The sequence below is a fragment of the Ischnura elegans genome, chromosome 9 (assembly GCF_921293095.1).
Source record: "Ischnura elegans chromosome 9, ioIscEleg1.1, whole genome shotgun sequence".
Classification (NCBI taxonomy): domain Eukaryota; kingdom Metazoa; phylum Arthropoda; class Insecta; order Odonata; family Coenagrionidae; genus Ischnura; species Ischnura elegans.
Window position 1 is genome coordinate 62181981 of NC_060254.1, and position 18055 is coordinate 62200035.

Here is an 18055-nt window from a genome sequence, read left to right on the forward strand (position 1 = left end):
ATCAAATCCACTCATCTAGGAGCCAAACAATACGAATCCGCTCAGCTGGCAGTAACCGGGGCACAAACGCTCACTTCCGAAGCTTGGAGAATTTCTCCGCCAATCCACTTTCATACGGATGTTTAATTTTAATGATAAAAATCAACTTTATTTAAAAAAGTATATTGACATGTTCATAAGCATTTGAACACATTTGAAGAAAACAAGGTTCGTTAAACAAGCCCTAATTCACGATGCAATATCACTCTTAATATAACCAATTCACTACAGAGTAATTTCAACCTAATCGACACGAACGGGATAAAAATACTTATGAAAAAATAAAACACGTGGAAAAAATGATGCTTGCATAATTATTTTTGAAGGCAAATTAATGATTTTCTCGTATAGCTCCAATCCGAAATGTTTCAGAGCAGTGGCGTAACTAGGAATATGCTTTGGGGGAATGAGGGAGCCTGTGAAGGCGACCCCTTCCCCCAGGCGACGGGGGATCCGGGAAAATTTTTTAAAAAAGATATTACTATAAATACATTCTACATCATTTTGCCGCTTAATATTTAAATTAAAGCAGATACAGCTACAATATGTCAAAACTAGACAATAGCTTTAAATATTTTTTTTGTTTGTCTGAGGATTTGGGGAGTGGGATCTATCCCCTGATTAACCCAATAGTTAAAACGCCACTCCTTCAGAGAAATACCTTCCTGAGGAAAAGGAGTGGTGTAATGACTTCCTACGGGGATGAAGGGTATGGCATAAGAGGATGAAAGCTTGGATGGTCGATGGGGGAGGTAGGATCGAAGAGGCAGTGGACGGAGCACGGTGCGATGGTTCGGAAGGAGCGGGCTTGGACATCGCGCTAGCCTCCCCAGCTAGGTTCCAGGAGGGAGAGGTCAAAAAGTGGCTATATGCGGCGAGGCGAGGATCAAAGCGAAAACTAAAAGTGGACGGTTTTGGCGGAGGAGATTTTTGTCCCCGGTCCCGAATATATACACTCACTCGCACACACGCTCAGCTCCGCGAGCGAGAGCTTACGGGAGATGAAAATGTGAGATTAAGAGAGAGCGACGATGTTGACGGGAGCGAGCGTGTGTGTGTCAAATGAGCGAATATGAAAACGCGCTCAAATTTATTTTTCCCCGGCAGAGGCAGCGGCATCTTCCACCCGGCGAAGCCATCTCCACCCGGGGACGCGTCACAATGAAGTTTTATGAATAGGGGTAGTAGTACCTGCGAGGCAGGTTTGCCTTGAACACTTAGAGCACGAGGTTATAACCGTGCAATATTCCCTCGCACTCGGTTTTCTTTTTTTCAAAGGGCATTTCGCACGTATTACAGTTTGAAGCATATACAAACTATATGGAATAAATGACACCTACATTAACAAAAAAGAATCACCTCGTCACGAAACGTGTTAATAAAGGAAACTCATATAAGCAGAACTATTTCAGGATATAAGTGCATCAAATGAATATGTCTCACGCGCTCTGAATGCAATTCGGGTCATTCCAAATTTCATTCTACAATCTAAAAGGGAATTATCTTCCTCCAAATTTTTCATCCTTCATTATCCGTACAAAACATGCCGGGAAAACGAGATTCCTTTAAAAAGACGCCCACGAAGCGATACAATCAACGATAAGTATTCACCGTAAACACATAGGATGAATATTTCAGTAACGTACATAAAATAACATTTAAAAAGCGATTATATAAAGACTAAAAAATATTAAAATACAAAAATAACATTTTCATAAAAACCACGTTTTATTAAAAAGAAGAATTTAATATATAATAGCAATAACGCATTCAATCATTTTCGATAATACTCCCTATTCACAACCCAAAGCGCGCAATTAAAATAGGTGATATTATACTACACATTACGACCAGTATCAACAGTTATTTCAGGTTACATTCAGTTTTGAATAGGCATAGAAATGAAATATTAATTGGTAATTGATCAGTTTATCTTGCGTCTAACTTAACTGTTCATGCTTCATTATCCTAATGTAATCGCTTGATGCATGGTTAGCCTCCATCCACTTCTTACAATGGTTGTCAAGCATCTTCGTCTCAGCATATAAACTAAATATGAGAATAAAGAGAAATTCCTATCTCGAACCCTATGATGATCGCTAACTCATAACAAAATACACAGCAGCGTCAAATCATCAATACAAAAAAGACAGAACCCTCAATGTCATTGTCATCATGAATTACGTTGGAACCTCATACCAGAATATAATATACCACACCGATCTGATGATATATCAATTACAAAATTGTTAAAGAGGAGAGCACAACTGGGCCGAAGTTTCGTAGTGTAGCGACCGAGGTTCTAAGCCACATTAACAGAATATTCAACGTTTAAAAAAAATTAACAAGCCAAATGTTAAGTATCAAGTAAAAATGGGAGATTAATTACTGTGAATACGTTACAGAACAAAATAAAATCATAAATATCACCTGACACAAAATAATTAAGCCGACAAATGCAGCAGAGAGACAGCGTTGACGCGTGGCATTATCACGGTAATTTAAGCAAGAGGTATATCCAGGGGCGAGAAAATTATTTAGTATGTCTTAGTGTATCCCTCAATTACGGTTTCCCATTATTTCCACACTTCGCTTGAATAAATGGAACGTGAAGAAAGCCCAAGGGTTCCAGCATAAACTTAATTAATTAATCACTTAAGGATATCAAAGCTGAGTACACGAGTGCGTTGAGCCCAAATGTCACCACAGACTAATGAAGACTGATTTATGTAAATGTACCCACACCAACGAAGACCTCCTTTGAACTCCCAATTTCCGCACCGATAAAACAACAGTAAACGGTTTAATTCAACCCTTCGCTTCTCCCCCTTAAACTAAATCACCAACGCAGTTAAGAATAAACGAATTACTGAGACTGGATAAAGCAATTCGCGACTACAATAACAGCGAACGTTATCTCTTTCCGGTCGCACAAAACTGATTGGAAAACAAATCACTATTAGGAGTGAACAAGGCAAAATAGACATGTCACTGTAAATGGAGTTACTAGAACAGAAGATAGCAATACTAGGGGTAGTAAGATACAAACAAAAGAAAGTCTTTTTTCTCTTTGTATCAACAGAAAGACGCAGTTAAGTATTCGCCTCGACTCATAACAAAGCTTCCGTAACAATCTTAAGAAACGTTACGCATCCTTGTCTCCCAAAGCACACTAAAAGCCGTACAATTAGGGGTGTTAACCGAAATTTATATGCATGATGATGTGATATATCAAAATCATAACTTGTTAATGGTATTCCTCGCAATTACAAACATTATATTTAGTGCTATCCCGGAGAATAGACTGATTGTGAGTGAAGAATTCTCGGGATCGTACCCGGGCAGTAACGGCATTCCTGCCGACGGGCTGTGAGTGTCGTGTGAGAATTTTCCTTATACAGTAGATTCCGTTTAATGGGTCCACCGATTACTTGGGGCAGCCGCTTAATTGGGGCCTATCTTGAAGAACAGAACCCAATAGAGGAATATCCCAGAGTATTCTCGACTCAATTGGGACAGCATGCCGCTTTATTGGGCCATGACTCGGCGACATAGACTCTATACTCGCGACGAAAGTAAAATTTTTTGTTTTCAGAATACTATTTTTTTATATTTTCCTCATTGATTTACTCTTATTTTTCACAAATGTTCCTATTCTTGCCCTATTTTGAAAGCTCTTGTTGCTATACATCTGCAAGAGGATAGGACTTTTCTTCAATAGGACTTAGTAAAAGACATTCATTCAGCGTCGCCGGAGGTCATGAAAAATATTTTTAACTAAATTGTTATAATTCTTAAAAATGATGATAAATTAACTCAAATCGCAGATTTATTAATCAAATTAATAGTTTAATAAACTTATTTTGCATCATAAACATTCTTTAGTCTTCTTTCCATCATTTCAACGTTTGTTTATGCCAATATACAAGATAGTTCGCCTAATTGGGGCAGCCGCTTAATTGGGGCATAGTGCGCAAGTCCCAACATGTCCCAATTAACCGGATTCTACTGTATACAGTCACTCTGGTGGTCAGGTGACAACAGCCAATCAGCAGTCACCTCACCATCATAGTGACTTATATAAGCAAGGAAAATTCTCACTCGACACTCACAGCCCTGAGGACGATTGCCGTGTCGGACATCGGAACTTTGGCAGTAATGCAGTTCCCGACCCGGTGGCAATCCCGAGAACTCTTTACACAAACTTTCTACTTCAAAATATGGGGAAAATAAGTGGATATCATTGTAATCATCATCGCGCCGCGGATTTTTTTGAAAACAGATGAAAATGCGACCTAAGTGGCGACAGATATCAGCCTTCTGTGGGACGGCATTGGGCCTCCTCTATGCCGTCCTCTTGATAAGGTTCTTCCGAAGCAGATGTATCTTTGCCAACGGCCATACCACTTTGAAAACACCGGTTCTCGTCCGTTCACCGAAGTTAAGCAAAGTCGGGCCCGGATAGTACTTGGATGGGTGACCGCCTGGGAACACCGGGTGCTGTTGGTTAAACTTTTTATTTTCTTTCGAAAATGATTTTCATATTTACATTCAACTTATTTCCATTCCAGTTTGGTATGGAAACGATGTAGGTATTTTAGGGTATTAAAATAATTTATTTTTGAAAACCGATGAAAATGCGACCGAAGTGACAACAGAAAGCAGCCTATTATGGGATGGAATTGGGGCCATTCTCTATGCAGTCCTCTTGCTCAGTCGTCTACTCGAGCTTGGGTAGTTTCGGTGGCTAAATTGTTACCTTCCCATTCTGAGGACACGTCCTCAAAATCCCTGTGGCGTAGGTTTATTGGTACAATCACGATCCCTTCTTCGATGTTGAGTGAAGGACAGCGCAGATACACCGATCCGTCTTTAGGATATAACGTCCATCTGTGGTACCCACGGTGTCTTTAATACATTGCGAGATGGGAATATAATGCGAGGTTTTCTATCCGGTGGTTTTTTCTTTAAGCCGAAGTCGTCCAATATTATCCGTTCGTATCAATTTTGGAAGAATATGATTCCCTAGGGTTCGACTTAACTCATGTATAACTACTCGTGTGATTGATTTTTGCAGGAATTAATAGTAAAATGATTCGTATGCGTCTATGAAATTGTATTTACATTACTTCATAGATAAAAATAAATTATTTAAATACCCAAAAATAACTACATCGTTTCCATACCAAACTGGAATGGAAAAAAGTACAATGTAAATGCGGAATTCATTTTCGAATGAAAAAAAGTTGAACCAACAGCACCCGGTGTTCCCAGGCGGTCACCCATCCAAGTACTATCCGGGCCCGACTTTGCTTAACTTCGGTGATCGGACGAGAACCGGTGTTTTCAACGTGGTGTGGCCGTTGGCAAAGATTCTTCTGCTTCGGAAGAATCTTATCAAGAGGACGGCATAGAGGAGGCCCAATGCCGTCACACAGAAGACTGATATCTGTTGCCACTTAGGTCGCATTTTCATCTCATTTCAAAAAAATCCGCGGCGCGATGATGATTACAATGATATCCACTTATTTTCCCCATATTTTGAAGTAGAAAGTTTGTGTAAAGAGTTCTCGTGATTGCCACCGGGTCGGGAGCTGCATTATTGCCGAAGTTCCGATGTCCGACTCGGCAATCGTCCTCAGGGCTGTGAGTGTCGAGTGAGAATTTTCCTTGCTTATATAAGTCACTATGATGGTCAGGTGACTGCTGATTGGCTGTTGTCACCTGACCGCTAGAGTGACTGTATATAAGGAAAATTCTCACACGACACACAGCCCTGAGGACGATGGCCGAGTCGGACATTGAAACGTCGGCAGTAATGCAGTTCCTGACCTGGTGGCGATCCCGAGAATTCTTCACCCAGTCTATTCTCTGGGATAGCACTAAATATAATGTTGGTAATTGCGAGGACTACCATTAACAAGTTATGAATTTGATGATCCATTATCATGCATGTAAATTTCGGTTAACACCCCTAATGGTACCTTATTTCCCCCTGACACTCAGATCACTTTGTCCTTCAGCGACACGAGTTGCGACTTTGGTAAACTTATTTGAATGCACCGTAGGTTAAAACACATTTAGGGCGGGTTTTAATATGTCTAGTTAAGTTTTTTCGGAGCGTGAAAATCAGAGTTAACGATACCTTCCACTTGAAGTCACCTGTTAAACTAACCGTTATCCTGAACTACTTTTCACTAATTTATTTAAAATACCTTCAAGTTAATATAACGATCGTATGATGTTTCGGTTAACGCTAACTAGACATAATAAAACCGGCCCTTATAGGCCGACTTGAGGATGCTCTTTTATAATATTCGTGCGACTGAGAATGAAGAAGATCTCACATGACCCTGAGAAATTGCACGGAAACACTCGAGAATCCAGCACTGTGGCGAATAAGTGGAGGTTAAAAGAAAATATAAGGAGAGGCGATGGCTCGAGGAGAGATATAAAAGCAAGAACGATTTTTTTCGGTCGGTGTAGGGCGGGGAAGACGCGCGAGTGAGTGAGAGAGTGAGATTTGTGAGGAGAAACGGAAAGGAAAGAGGAGATGGTGGGGATGAGGGTGGGACAGGGCGGATTAGGGAAGTGGGCAACAGCTGTAAGTGCATGCGCCCTTCTTTATTTCCCCGCTAGGAGGAATGGGAGCGGGAAAAAGCGTGGATGGAATGAGGAAAGGCACGCGGCCTCGAGATACGGGAAGAAGGGGAGATGGAATGGACAGAGAGAGAGAGGAGAAAGAGTTTAAGATAACCGAGGGAGGAGAGCTGCAAAATTCATGAAGTCGCAGATGTAAGACGAAAGAGGGGGGAGGACATGAGATAAAGGGGGAAAGTTAAGCCAGGAGGTTGAGTGGAGGGTGCGATGAGGGCGAATCGCAAAGACTGACGACTTATATATATATATATATATACTCAATAGGAAGTGTTTTGTTATTGACCTCTTATTTTATGATATACCTTGAATGTGTACTTCATGTCTCTCATATCTGTTACTTAAAATTACACCTGCGGCTCTTCGAAAAGTTTTCTTTATTCAAGAATTTTAATGAAAATGTAATAAAATTTAGCGATAATAACGACATAAAGGGTGAGCATAAAGTCTTTCCCTTACTATAAAAATTTATAACAAAATAACCGTTCGATATAATAATTTAAATTTAATGCTATAACATAGGTCAAGGTCACTAGTTTTTTCTAAGACCATTTACGTTAGTAAACTTCAACGTGTGCTCGGAGAATGTCGAAGCGGCATTCCAGTTCCCTCTAGGTGTTAAGTAGTATGTGTTCTGTCACAGCACCCACAGCAGCATGTATCCAAGCTTCCAGTTTGTCGACGTCAGCAAATGGAGTTGTAAATAATATATGAAAGCGATAACTGTGATGTCCAAAGGTAGGAGTATACGGTTTTGGTAGAGGCTAGAACTAACTATGGCTTGATCGTACGATCAATGCCTATCGCAGATATAATTATTGTCGTATGAATAATGTTATAAGTGGGCAATTGGCCCGGTGGTAACATAGATAAACATGGCACGTACAACGAAAACCTTTGCCCTGGTTAACAATACCCTACAATAAAATGATAAAAAATCCTTCTTTGACCTTTTCTTAAATACATTTATATTTATTTGGGAAGGGCTCGAGAAGCATCGCTGGTACATCGTTCAAATTGTTCTATTTACGTACGAAAACTTTTTCGAGCAACTAGTTACCCTCGGGGGTGGGCACAATACTAAGTATTCCACGAACGAAGGAAACGGAAGAAGAACAAGAAAATAGAGAAAAGGACGAAGAAAAGATGTCAGGCTCACGAAAGGCTGAAAAGAAGGAGATAAAGGGAAAGGAGGCCGGGATTGAGGCAGGCCGGCCCGCGACAGGAGGAAAGGGAACTGGGAGCGCAGGTGGGCGGGGGTGAAGAGTGGAAGGGGAGGGTGAGTGAGTCGTGTTTCATTAAAAGGAAGGCAGAAATAATTGACGAAGTTTGCTCAGGATGGTAGTGGTGGTGGTGGAGGAAAGTTGGGGGTGGTGGGCGAGGGGGGGTTAGCTTTCGCGAGCACTTTGGGCTACGGGAGTGTGGAGAGGGAGTCACGCACAAAAGAACTGAAGACAAACCGCGAGGAGAGAGGAGGTTATGAGAAAGAATACGGGCCATTATTTCAGGGGGATTTGTTTGATTGGTGGGGAGGGGATAAACTAGTAACCTCCCGCGAAAAAAGTTTCCACCCCCGGATTTAATTGCACAAAAACGCGTTCGAAAAGTGTGATCAAAACCCACGGAAGTCAAAATGAACGCGATGAGAATAAAACGTAGTCCATGGTGCGACCGAAATGGAGCCGCGGGGAATGGTGAGCGTCGGCTCAGCTGTGATTAGGGGGTAAATCTCGAGGGGGTGGCTGTGGACCCACTCCACTGATTTATGTACTGCTGTGTTCGCAGGAAGGAAAGAGAAACGAAAATCTTGAGAAAGCTCTCCCAGAAATATGAACTTCCAAATTTTTCAGGGGGGATGACTTATTTATTAGGAACACCCTCGTCAAAAGGCTGAGCGAAAGGAATCCGCGAATGAAACCTTTGTTCACACAACCCATAAAAAAAATAATATTTCCGGGACGATGTCTTCATGCCGAAAACCCATCAGTCAAAATTCATCTCACCATCTTCAGGGACAGAATGATATCAAAACACTATTAACATCCAAACGCACACATATATCAGAATCGAGGAAACCGCTCGCGAAATAAAACGTGATAAAAGTTTGCTTGAATTATTAATGCCAAGATTACGACTGAGACCCCACAAAACAATAAGGATAAGTGGAAAATAACTTTTCTTGGGCTTATCCACGGGTTCAGCTTTTCACCGCACAAATAATATGAAATGAACGCCACTCAGCTCTTTGGTCGAGATGAAATCACTCAAAATATTATCCCTCGATGACTACCAAGGAACTAATCACGGGTGAAGTCCTCACCTGCCAAACCGAAGGTCGTGAGGTCGAGTCCCGCCAAGGTAGATTGCCCCAGCATCCAGGTCATGGCTGTCTGTGTGCATACCTTCTTATTGTTCCCTGGATTCCACCGATGTAAAGGTCTTAAATGCGCAGTTTTCGGGGTTAAAAAAAATAAAATGGAAACAGATGAAAAAGTCACGCCTTTCTTAATGAAATATGCTGCCCTAAAATAATTTCGGAGCAATATCATCACTGCATTTATGGAAGGCTACATTATAAAAGCAGCCACTCATAGTATCGGAAAAGGAAAATAGACGAGCAAAAAAGGTGAAGTCCCCTCCGAATCCGGTTGGCAAAGGAAACGGATAGGCACGACAGGGCGCTGAACTCCGATATCGACTCCTATTTCTTCCACAAGGTAATTTGCACGACCTCTGGAGGTCAGGTTGTGGAAATGTCAAGCATTTTGAAAGATCTTCCGGGAGAGGCAGAAAAAAGACGAAAGACCAAGAGATAAGGGTGACGAGAAACTAGACGATAAAAGCTAACAAGATCTATCTAAGAATATGCATCCGAGTCTTTTATCGAGATACGATCAGCTGACTCGACGAAATTATCAATGGCCAATTACATACAGATGAAGAGTGCGGCCTATGCATATTATGGAGAAATCAGAGCTTGCTCGACCTAATCTCTCATTAAGCGTATTTATAACACACCAGCAAATACAACTTTCAAGTCAAATTCATATCCGAATAAAGAGGATAGCTGCAAAAATTCATCAACCGAAATGGATAAGTCATGCGGACGAGCAGTCCAACGGAGGAAAACTTGGTAAAGGCCGCCCGCGGAAATAGCTTGCTTTATCAGTACCAAAAAAAAACTATGTTTAAACGGCCAACATAAGGACAGTAAAAATTCGTTCTTCGTGCGGTGAGAAGTTATTAACGGGAATAAACACATAAAATATAGTATAATCAACAGATGAAGGGAAAATGATTTCCATTTTATCTTGTATCCATGCAAACGAAAATTAAAACTGTATTTTGCATCCCAATTCGAGCGAAAAATGATTTTTTATGAGAATCACCGAGCCTAAAACATCTTTGGGCGTATCTATTAGCATGGGGTTCACTCCAAATGATGGAGTACATCTCTTACATGAAGGAATTTTACGAGGTAGGGCATGCTTTTTCACATTACAAACATACTCGAGAAATATTCGATGAAGCTCTTCACCAAATTGGATAAATAAAAAGGACGCTAAAGGAGATCTATGGGGAAAATGAGAGGACGATCTAAGGCAAGATCTCACTTGCAATACGATATAATAAGTGAGTATCCTCAGTGGACTTACAAAGCATAGAAATCAACGGTCTCTTCTATGCTTTGGATCGCTATGAAATTGGCTGTTTCGTTTAGACCATACAGTTCCTCAAGTATCTTGCTTGTTTTTACAGAGAGTAGTAAATATTTGAAGTACATACCGAGAAGCTGAGGAGTCATGAGTGCTATGTTAAAACTAGCATGGCGACCATTTACGAGTCAATAATTTACCAAGGATCTCTTGAACAACTCAAATTCAAGTATATCATGTCAAAAATATTTCAACATACCCAAAATTAATATCGAATCCCATTAATAGTTCTGACTTATGGAAAATACATATAAACATAATTTATCCCGGGAAATAAAATGCGTTCTAAGTACATCGATTTTTTAGCCCAAGATGTGCAATAGGTAGTAGAGGCCTATTCCAATTTCTCACCCTACACTTTAAAAGCCAAATACCAGGAAAAACGTAGTATCAGCATAGTTTGCATGCTATGTCATCTTATATTTACGGTGCATAAACATTAATTATACGTAATGAAGGCATTGAGAAGTGAAATTTACATAAAGCAACAAACTTCCATCATAGGGATGAGTGGCAAAGTTGCCATGCACGGAAATATGGGTGTAAACTGGATTAACTTCAAATGTACACTTCACAATTTTAAGTTTCCAATGATTATGCAAGAGATTTTTGGCAGTAAAACTAATTAGATGAAAATCTTTCCTAAGTTACCAAGATACCAACAATGGGAACGCTACTTCCCCCTTTCCCAATCAAAGTATAAAATCAGCAAGAGGACGTTAAGATGATTGCAACAGGAGTTTCACTGTGATTAACACAAAATAATATGGAAAAAATGTATAACCGTCATCTTTACACACATTCTAATCAATAATTCAGGAGTGGTATTATCAACGGCAGCAAGTTGGCAAGATGACAATTCTAACCACCCTACCCTACGTACCGTTATCACATTCGTACCCAAACAACTGAGACGAGAAAGATACAATCTTTTCATGCTCAGGCATGAGTAACCAATCACACAAGGAATCGATGCAATGAATAGTTTTGACTCTCTAACGTAAAAAAATGAAGTATATGCCATCAACAAGGGCCACTCGAAAACGTAATTTAAACTGCACATAAGGTTAAATTAAATTTCAATAAATTGGAGACAACTCCTGTCATTGATTAAGGTATTTGAACTAATAAAACCACCTTTAAATATACGGCAACACTAATCAGAGCATGAAAACATAACTTTTTTGATCTTCAATACATAGGTGAAAAGGTAATACCGCCAAATCCAACGCGAGGTATATATGTTATTGAGGAAGGAACAGGATGAATACGACGAATATGGACCGAGAAAGGCCGGAAAAGGAAAATTAAAAGTCCACAACGTTAGCAGTTCTCATTTCCAAGATTCCCACGCTATCTGTGCCCGCCACACCCAAACTCATAGAGCTACACGCGGCCCGCGCACAGCTCGGCCGTTCCCTTGGCAACCGAGGAAAGTAAGTTAGGTGAGCCTCTTCGGATTCACCTCCCACAGGAATCCATCGCCTACTGCCGCAAAACATAATGCCCAAACTTTGGGGTAATATTCTACCAAGATGACGAACACTTTTACCCGGGAAAGATATAATTCATTTTTATTTTTCAATTAGTTTTAACTCACCAAAAGTAAACATTCGGACAACAAATTCTAATTACGTTTTCTTGCTAAAACATAGCGCAGCAGGCATGAAAACGATTCAAACATCCATATTTATAGCTAACTGCGCGAATTAGCGTGGGGTTTGGTCGATTCTGAATTAACGTGAAAATTAGAGTGAAACTATGGAATGCGCAGTATTATTTTCACTTTATACCGTGCGCTTTTCAATATTGTTTTTTATTTATAAGCAGTGGCGTAAACATGGGGGGATGAGGGGATAGATAGTCCCCCAAAGCCACAGAAAAATAAAAAAAATTATTGAAAACTATTGTCTAGTTTTTACATATAATTAATGTTTCTGCCTCAAGTTAAAGATCATTCATTAATATCATGGCAGTGAGTCATCTGAATCATTGAGATGAGCCATTTTTTTCAAAATTTTCCCGAACCCCAAATGAAAATACAAACAATAATCACCTTAAAAGATACGGTGCTTAAAAGATGCTCGTTTAGTTTTTTAGTTTTAGCTCGTATACGTTTAGAACATATAATTTGGTACCATGTTTCTATTTGGTAAGGGTATTTTTCTTTTACTTAAATTGATCTTTTGCTTCAACTCAGCATAGTTATCTTGGATCCCTGAATCCCTGAAGTTTGAAGAAGAATGATAGATATTGTCCAGTTCACGCATTTTTTCTATGAAAACCCCGAAACTGTGAAGCTTACTTTTTTCATTGGTCTTAATTTCTATTCATTGCAATTTCTTTTCTAAAACCCTGTTTTAAAGACGAAATGAAATTCATCGAGATGCGACGAAAAGTCAGTAAGAGCGAACGAGGTCAACTTTTTCCGAATAAATTGCGTGGAACAGGATATTAAATGACACACAAAGGTATCGTAATGTCGACTAAATTTAATTTCATTAACTTCTACTACCCGTGTTTCGATTGGCTGATATATGTGATGATAAAAATATCAAAATACGTATATGAACATATATATCTGCCCCACAAGGATCCACCGCGCCCACTAAAGCACCACCAATCCCGTTTTTCCTCCCTTTATCTTTACCCTTTCCCTTGCACCATTCCTTCTTCCCTAACATTTGTTCTTCTTCTCACTTGAGAAAGATGGGCTGGGTCCCATCGAAAATTCAAAGTAACTATTCCCCGCAAGTTCCCTCCTATTATGTTTCCTTCATTTTTTTCTGTACAACTAAGTGTTTCTGTTTGCCCACCCTAGGGCAAGGAGAAATTCAATTTATTTATATAGAACGAAGCCAAATGGGCAAAACATGACGAATAGGAAGAGGTAAAATGAAATGGGAGAGGCATAATTATCTTCTGGGCAAGAGATGAAAAGGGTGGAGAAGGAAATTTGCCACAAAACACCTTCGCCACCAAACAAACGACACAAGAATATTGAGGAAGGAACAGCCATTGGAGCGAAGCGGAATGAACAGACAGCTTGTCAACGTGAAGACCGTACCTGCTACAGGGGAGGAGGCAAAATTGTAGGAAGTAGAGAAAGGCAGATTTAGATAGATGTGTGAACACATTCTAGTTCTGGCGATATTGTGCCCAAATTTCCGACAAAGGCTACTACTTTTCAAACCTCTATTCCTCTTTATGCCAGAAAGACAGCCAATCTATGAGACAATAAACACGGCCTACAGAGGGATTTAGAGACAAAATGCATTGTTCCCAGAATAGTGGAGACAGGAGGACAAATTTTCCGCCGCACTTTGGATATCAGTGATCCAAAAATATTCGCATGGTCCTTTTCCTGTGCAGGAACAGAAAATGCCTAAAATTTTCATTTCTTTCTTTAATCATTTACATTTTCATTTCTTATATATTATCATTTCTATCAGACTTTCATTAATCCAAACGGCTAAAATTTGTCATTTCAGTTAATCATTTGAAAAGAATGAATATTTTAAAGAATTTTAATAAAATTTGGGATGATTAAATAACTCCAAATTTCGCGGATATAAAAAAAATTCAACGAATACTCTTACATATTTCAGATTATGCTCTCACTGCAAAGCCATATTTTAAAAAAATAACGGCCGAAAATTATTTACTTAGACTAAATTTTAGGTTAACCCGAAAATTTTCAAATTCGAAGAGTTTCCGATTCCATTAATTAAGAGTTATCGAGGCACTAGCGAGACCGATCAAATTTAACTTCATCGACAAAAGCATGCACAAGCATCGATGAATATGACATGATATATAAATATGATATGAAATTCAATAGAATGCATAGAAATAACATTTTTTGAAAAATCCAGTGATTCCACGAAACTGTACTTATTATATTTCATATATAAGGTCCAATTGCAATCTTGTGTAAACATAAAAATTTTACCTTAAAATCGTGAAAAAAATGAGAGTGAAAAAAGGTGAAATACCTGACTTGAAACGACTGCTTCTATTCCGCACACGAACTCGGACCTCAAATCGGATAGATGTCGCCAGTATTACTGATCTTCTCAGGAACAAGACTTTTCCATAAACTTCGGTGGAAATTGACTTCAATTCTTTTAAAATAATAAGCGCAGTGGTTAACCACCGTTGGAATTGCGAAGGGTACATAAAAAATACGAAGTAAATCTCAGGACGGCTTAAAATTACTGATTTCCATCGTGTAGTATCACCGTCAGAAATAACACAAGGAGCAAGCCTTTATTCTATTGCTGGCAAAGAAATATCAGGAACGCGAACCCTTAGATAAAAAGAAATACATCTTTATGATAGAGTACACGCTAATGGAATTCCAAGAGAACTAAATAAAGACATTCTTAAGATACGAAGCGAATTGTGTAGCGAATTATAAACCTAATGTAATCTACTTTTTTCCGTCCGACAACCGATTTCCGTATTTATTTGGAAAGGTAGCGTTGAATCGTTAAAGTATTAATTTTCTCCACTCTATTAGTCAATTGACGCCGGTGTTCACAAGTCAAAATAGGCTAAACAGATATATATTTTCAAAAGTCAATAGCTAATTTCACATTTTCTCGCAGTATACATACCATACACTTTCAGTCCCACCTTAACTATTCCGTACATTTTTTTTACTGCAGGGAAGAGGGAGGGAAGGGGGGTGGAGTATTGTGGAGCATTTGATACAATGTACGTGAAACGAAACTCAATGCACTTTACATTAGGGACGAGGGACATAAGGCACTGGAGGAGGATTAGCACTTGGTTTAGGGAGACGCGGAAGTGTTTTGGTCAAGGTTGATGCATAATATTGTCCTGAGTCCCTCCTGCGACGTGATGTCATTCAATAATGACGTAGACCATAGTGAACGTACGGCACATTTAGCCGGTTCCGTAGGATAATTTTCTATGGAGAGGGCTTTACAAAACATTTTCGGATTTTATTTCCTTACGGTAAAAATTGTCCATGGAATTTTTTTTGCAATTCCGCTTAACCAAGAAACACGTGCCCGGGAATCGATTCCGTTTCCGCGTTTGACAGTTTCCGTTTAACAGAGGGCACCAATGCACGTAAAACCCTATTGTGACCGCCAGGACCAACAAACTTTTCCGGGTGAGACAGGTTTCCGCTTAACTCAGGTTCCGCTAAAGGCAGGTTTCACTGTATTACGTGAGGTGCTGTGAAGATGAGTTTATACGGCACACTCTTTACATGAGGCACTGGCTGCCTTGTTGTCCGGCCATCCCGAACGATCAAATTTTTAAAAAATCGCGGGTGCAAATGGTTAAAAGGAGTAATGGCATCGATTCAAACGTGCCCGGAGAACTCGTAACGATAAACACTTTCAATGAGACCCGTCTCTCCAGCCCTTTAATTAGTTGTCCTTTAAACATGTTTACTTCAGCCAACCTGTCTCACGATGCACGTGACTGCTTGAAATGACTCAATCGATGAAACCTCTCACAAATGCAAATGACACTACCCTTAGTATCAGCCACCTCCAACCGATACCGTCAGAGACACTCAATGAACCTAAGGCCACTCGACTTTTGTAAGGCTTACACAACAATCTCACGGAATATATTGAATGAACGCTTAAGCAAAATGTATTATTTGCATCGAACACCGAGGGGCAGAAAATTTAGACGTAAAATCGATTACCTAGGACTTTCAATACGAAAAGATCGACACTGTAGTCATTCATGAGGAATTAAGGCCGTTCAGCCCCGAAGAACAAGGCTTCAATGAGCACTTATAGTAGGGAAACCTCTCACGGGATAAACGAGATGGATGATCCACTTGAAGACCCGTCTCTTGAAATCCTATTTGCCAGCCACATAGGATTTCCTGTTTAAGCTTAGAAGCTCTGTAAAAAACCAGCTCCATCTCGATTACCACGAGGGGATTGTGCTCAACCGACATGTTATTAAATCTTTAGCTCTCAATTACTTAAGCTATAACAATTGCCCTCGCTTAGGGTGGTTCATTTACTTAAAAGGACGAGTTAATTTTTCTTGTTTCTTTTTTCTAGTAGAAAGGGCCACCTCAGAACCGTTATCGTCAGAGAGGCACTCACTAAACCTCATACCACTCGACTTTTCTACGGCTTGCACAAAAATCTCACAAATCCCAAAAGCAAATTTCAAAAGCAGTTTTTTCACAAAATTTGACCCTTCAGAGTCGCGTTTGATGATTTAAGCCTCATTTAATCAAATATTCATGGTGTTAAATAGCTAAATTTATATACAAACTTTTGGTTGGTAATTCCAGACTAAGGTGATGGTACCATGCATCATTTATAAACGAGGTAAAGACGTACTATCTTTCTATAAATCACATATACAAAACACCTTCAAAACCTTTCCTGGTTGTATTTGAGTTCCATTGATGGTTATTACAAAAGATCCCAGGACTAAATAATTTGTGTCCTAAACAACTCCAATTAATTTCTCCTTTAGTAATTAATTGAAATCGAGAACACAAAATAACCATTAAAACTATTACCGAGATTGATATTTTGAATGATGGATTTGGCTAACAATAAGAAATTTGTCAATACGGCCTTTTGAATTAAAATTCCCCTTCACTGCTGCATTTTTTTCAACATTTCTGCACATCCTTGCCTTATAACTCAACACATTAGGTATGGTGAAGAAAAAGGCAGTGTGCAGCAACCGAACTTCTAGAGTAACGTTTTCCTGCAGCATGAATCAAAATACCATCCCATATCCCTTCGATTGAATTCCTTCCGCAAATGGATTTGACTCGTAAAATCGAGGCCGACCGCGGCCTTAGATCCATCAATTTTGGCGTCCCTTAATAAATAGACCGAATAGTCGAACATCCCAATATTTGAAACACGTAAATACGTAACTGATGCCTTTCGCTTATTTTCATATTTGTAACCTTCAATTTGTAATAACACATAAAGACGGAAATAAATTGCAGGCCCACACGGGGTTAGGCGGAAATCTAGTAAATGCGATAGTGGTTGGCGTAACATGGTGAAACTCCTTCATGATACACAAAGGTTAAGAAAAAGGCTTCGCTGTTTCACAAAATATCAAAAAATCTAGTAGTTCCAGCGTCAACACATTACCAACACTGACTTGGAAGAATGAAGTTATATCAAGAAAATTCGAAAAAAAACACAAAAAATTGAGCGAATTCTAAACTATATTTAAGCGGAACATTTAAATTCACATTTTAACACGTAGTTTAAAAACCCAATGATTTACCGAATCCAATTCATACCAGCGCATGAACTTATTCCCGTCCCTTGAACTTTAACTTGCATGATCAACTGAAAAACTATTGATTTTAATTCATACTACTGCTAACCATCCATTAAAATTGATGCTGGATTGAAAAAAGCATCAAACAAAGAAAATAGAGTTACTACTTCATGGTTTCCAGATTAGCATTAATAGAGATAATTCAAAATTGAATGAGTACTTTAAACTTCATCTAAGCGAGACTAACTACGGAAAATAAAAATCTCTTAAGTTCCCCGACGTGGAGCACTCAACTCCACTCTATTGCGACTCTGCGCGTTTAAAAAGAAGTAAATGAAAATTAGACGCCTATACCATTAGGAAACAAATAAAAAATA

General features: G+C 39.4%; 2 non-coding genes across 2 annotated transcripts; one reads left to right on the forward strand and one right to left on the reverse strand.

The window, feature by feature from the left end:
* Positions 1-4429: 4429 nt before the first annotated feature.
* LOC124166137 lies at positions 4430-4548 on the forward strand. The gene has a single exon (XR_006866409.1). It is a non-coding gene; the product is annotated as a 5S ribosomal RNA (ribosomal RNA).
* Positions 4549-5288: 740 nt separating this feature from the next.
* On the reverse strand, positions 5289-5407 carry LOC124166147. The gene has a single exon (XR_006866417.1). It is a non-coding gene; the product is annotated as a 5S ribosomal RNA (ribosomal RNA).
* Positions 5408-18055: the final 12648 nt, after the last annotated feature.